We start from the raw sequence: 5,035 nt of genomic DNA, 5'->3' as shown, positions 1-5,035 counted from the left end.
AACTACAAATAAATGAAATCTCATACAAGATCCTTATCTTCCATATATGTAAAACTTTCAAAACCAACTCAGTAATTTATTTTTAAAATGAACAAATATATTAAAAGTATAAAAATAATGTAGAAAGTGATCCATATAAACAGTGATTTTTCTTAAAATGTGTTTAAATATATTAACTTATTGTATTCACTATTAAATAATAAATTATTCATATTTTATGTCAATTATATTCCTTTTACTTTTTTACCATTAACAATATTCTTTTACATTTTGATTGCAGATTTTATTCTATTAGTTATATAATTTTTTGTTAAAATTGTTTTTAATACGTGTTTTTACTATATCTAATAATTTTACATCAGATCTAAAACAATTTATAAATTTTAATATTTTCATTTCATGTTTTTCGAGTGATACCCTTAAAGATTAATCATCATATATTTAAGTTATTGTCTCTTTGAGAATCTGTATGCTGTTACAGTTTTATCCTTAAATAAGTTAAAGAAATATTTAAACTATTTTAAATCTCGACTCCAACTTATAGGAATAATATGAAAAAAAAATGATTTGGTTGTCGAAATAAGAATTCTAGATAGACGTGAGGTATAGTTCTCTTTTACATCTTGAAAGAGTAGATGTATATATATTTTTTTTCTTTTGAGAGCATGATATTTTGAGTGTGATGAATAGGTAGAATTTTGGGATGTTACGTGGTTGGTCTAAAACTATTATGTGAATAAGTGTGATAAACTGAATAGATTTGTTAGTTTATTAGATGCGTATACTATGAAACATTATAAGTATTTTGCATCATGATTCATGGATTGAATAAATTAGTTTATAGATGGCCTTTTGAAGTGCATGTCTGCCCCATTTACACCTAGTAGTATGACATACACAGTATGAATGACAGTGAGGGACCATAACATACCATAACATGTACTATACACATAAACCGTGGGGACCAAAATACCCCACTTACCACTACCCATTCCAACCAACATAAATACTCATTTTCATTTCAAACTTCTCTCATATTCAATTTTCTAAATATAATTATTCAATGATTTTCTCATAACATCATTCTTTTAGCAATAAATATTAGTTAGTAGTAGTCTTACATTTGTAAAGAAAGTTGAATTCAAAAATTTGAAGTCATAAAGTTGATTTGATGGTAAAATTGAAATAGAATATGAGATAGGTATTGTGGATTCAACTTTATCATTCACACTCTCCAAACTTTACCATCGATTCAGCTTTATAATTTCTTATTTTCTTATTTTAAGTTATATAATAACCTATTATATGAATGACCATTTAGGTAAACTTAAAAAAAAAATATGAAGGAAAATAAGTCCATTATCAAACAATACCAAATAGATTACCGATTTTAAAAGAATGTAATAAAAAAGTTTTTTTTCTTTCTAAAAATAAGATACAATTGTATTTCTTATATAAGAACAAATAAAAAAAGATACTTTTAAATTTAATATATGGGGAAAAAAATCAAGATTTGGAAAAGAATGAAGAACATTAACTATAAATAATGCTCAGACAAAACAATTCACTTTGATAATCCAAACATGGGCTGAGTGACAGAACAATATTACAATGTTTATCTCAACATGCGAAGGTGTCCCTACGACTAGACATATATGTGAGTATGGTTAACAATGGATTGTTACTTTGTCTCGAATGCTAACAGCAAGATGCCAATCTATGGGGAACATGTGTTATCTTGCTTTGTCCTTCTACATTTTTATTCTTATGATTAAAATCTAAACATATCCTATGGTTATTTAATACAATTTTTTAAAAAAACAAAAGTTCCTAAACAAAAAATTCTTTTATAAACTGAATAAAACTTGTTTTTTCTTTTAACTTTATAAACAATATATTTTTATGCTAAAATAATCTTTTCCTGAATTTCAAGTTAGCAGTTCCCTCCTTTTTTTGCTGTTGCATATGGAAAAATCAAATTAAGAGGAGATATAAAAAAAGTAATGACAGGTATTGAGGTTTGTAAAACTCAGGATGTAAAACTAAATAAACAGACATATATAACGTTTATGATAAAAAAAATTATAATCAAAATCTTACAATTGTATGACAATTTACAATTTATAATTATTTTTACAAATATCTGATATATAAATGTTTACCTTTTATTCTTATTTATAAAATTTTTTCTTTACTCCTTTCTTGTATATGAAGTCATGATCATTTGCTTCTCCATCATACACATTATTGCAAAATAAAAATAGTTACCGATTAATATTGCACAGGCAAAGAAAAAGTTATTTAACAATGAAAAAAAAATCTTTTTAACAACCTTTTGATAATTGAGAGTGTGTGATTGATCTGTTTTAAATATTTTTTAAATAAACTAATAAAATTATTATACATGTCCCATTATCAAAATGTTGTCAAAATATCATTCTTCTTAACAATTTTACTGTATGGGTTTAGGGTTAAAGAAAGTTAATATTTCTCTTACTATTTAGGGAAATTCTAATATATAGCAACTGATATATAACTTGCTAACAGTGTGGGTGACTTTTATACTGGGATATCATTCTGCTTGAATTCTTTTTCTCTATGTGCTCGCTTCATTAGTTGTAACATCATGTATAGACTTATTTCGTTTTTCTCATGATTAATCTTGGTTGTACAGAAATAATTTCTCAACTTTTATGGCAAAAAGGAGACACTATGATCGTTAAACTGCTTGTATGTTAGTCAAAATCCAAACAAAATAATGGCCTTGTATCCTCCAGCAAGGGGAGAGAGAACAGCAAGATCTGTATGCAGTACGAAGAAATAGGGCAAGATAGTGAAGAGAGTGTGTGGGATAATTTGAACAAGTGGAGCAAATATATGTGAACCAAGATTGGACAGCGATGCCAGCACACAAATTTCCATGATAACATCTTAAATAGACTGAATTATCACTGTCATAAATATTCAACAATATATTATTCTGCAAAATAAAAAACCTTCTACTACTTAGATCTTTGACCAATAATGTATAAAACAAGAGGGGTAAATAGTAATGGATCTATGGGGTGAAATATCTCTGCTGTTGAGATAACTCACCAAGGGTTGAACCCTTCATATTGTAGTGATTTTTGTGCATGCTAAAGCCAAAACTTTGACATGAATCTAAGACAAAGTCCGTGGTTGTACATAACCAAGTTCCAAGCCAGCTTCAATTTTCAGTGATCCTCATATGCAAGCCACTTGGAAGAATGTCCATATTTATAATATATTTCACTAATCCCAGCATATAATATTAAATGTCGTAACAAGGACATAATTTTAAACACGAGAACCCCACCCCCCATCCGATAAAACTACAAAATCAGTAATTAAAAGCACTAGTTTATCAAGGTAACAATTCAAAATCCTCTCACTATACACCTACCATGGTATAATTTGGCACCACCAAAACTGAAGGCTGAAGACCTTTATATATATATATATATGTATATCTTCTGGTAAAAGTGCATATAAGCGTTATAGGATTTGATAGATGATTAAGTATGATGGGTGGATCTGAATAACAGAAGCTGAACATCTGTTACAATACAATGACAAGAGAAACATGAGATGGCGAACTAAAATCCAAATATTAATTTCTCTCTCTTACTCTCTGCATTATGTGTGTGTGTCTTTATTGGCTCAAGATTTGGATAAAGTGATGTTTGAATATATATTAAGAAACTGAAAAGACACCATTTCTCTTGCAGCATTCCTGTTGAAAAGGAATATTCATAGATCTGTGAAGTCAGCATATAAAGGACCTAACACTCAGCCGCTCCACTGAGCCTCCAAAATCCAAATAGCCAATATTCGATAACCTAGTACTGTCTGCAAATGAAAAAGGGCTAATTAGTGTGGAAAAATAATATTTAAAAGACAAGAAGGGCATCCAGTAATGTGAATAAACAAAAATTTAGCACTGCAAATTGCAAACAGAAAAGATAGATGCATGAAAAAAGGCACCTGACAGCAACAGAAAGGAAAGCAGAAAGAGTCACCTCTCCTTGTAATGCATCATGAACTCATGGACAATGCCTGGAAGTTTGAGCTGTGTATGTGTGTGTATATGTGTATACCTACCACTTTCTTTCTTTTTTATCTTCACTCTTTAATTGGGGGGGGGGGGTCTCTACTCGGAGTACTTGTTCAACTTTTTAAAGTCGTTTATGGCTGATGCAGCATCATCAAGATTCTCACATCAAAAAGACCAGCGCTTAGATTGCATCACAGTCCCATCCACCTTCATTTGCATGTGAATCTTGATGATGCTACATCCGCAAACAACGACTGTCAATCTGTCCATGCAACTATAGCTTCTGAAAAAGAGAGGTATGCACATACATAGACATGTGTATATATTTAGAAGCTATAAAGCATTATTGCCACTTTTAGTGAAACGTATGTATGGCTAAAAAGCTCAATAGGTTACTCCAATAGTGAAGACCAGTTAATGTCACGGAAATTTGTCAAGAGGGAAAATAAATTAAAAAAAAAAAAAAAAAGGTGAACAACATGAAACAGAGAGAAAGCAAGAGAGGGTAAAAAATAGAAAAGAAAGAGGGGACACGGAAAATTGAGATTTTATGTAGAATTTTAGCAGCAAGGCCACGAGGAGTCGCTGATGTGGCCTGTTGCAAGTGGTCAGTCTGTGTTTGCCACACGAGGCCAGTTGGGGTACCCCGAATGGAATCTAACCACATGAACTCAATTCATACCTCAAGAACAAAAGAAAAGCCAAAACCCCAATTAAAATAAATAAAAAAAGAAAACAAGAAAATTCAACCACTCCATAAAGAACAACAAAAGCGCTTTTTACTTTCAGAACCTCCAACGATTGAACAAAACCAAAACAACCCGGATTCAAAGCCAGCTATCCATACTTTTACAAAGTACAGGTTTTGCTGTGTTGATGAAAAAGAACCATACTTTCGCTTGGTGTAAACAAGAAAAAGAGATTTTAAAGAATAACCCTTCATGTTAGAATCAAAACCAA

General features: G+C 30.2%; 1 long non-coding RNA gene across 1 annotated transcript; it reads right to left on the bottom strand.

The window, feature by feature from the left end:
* Positions 1 to 2,936: 2,936 nt before the first annotated feature.
* On the bottom strand, positions 2,937 to 4,157 carry LOC106758885. Its single transcript, XR_001375579.2, has 2 exons — positions 4,006 to 4,157; positions 2,937 to 3,870 (listed from the first exon to the last, which is right to left on the bottom strand). It is a non-coding gene; the product is annotated as an uncharacterized LOC106758885 (long non-coding RNA).
* Between the last annotated feature and the right edge of the window lie 878 nt (positions 4,158 to 5,035).

The sequence above is a fragment of the Vigna radiata genome, chromosome 4 (assembly GCF_000741045.1).
Source record: "Vigna radiata var. radiata cultivar VC1973A chromosome 4, Vradiata_ver6, whole genome shotgun sequence".
Lineage (NCBI taxonomy): Eukaryota > Viridiplantae > Streptophyta > Magnoliopsida > Fabales > Fabaceae > Vigna > Vigna radiata.
This window is presented reverse-complemented; position numbering and strand designations above follow the sequence as displayed.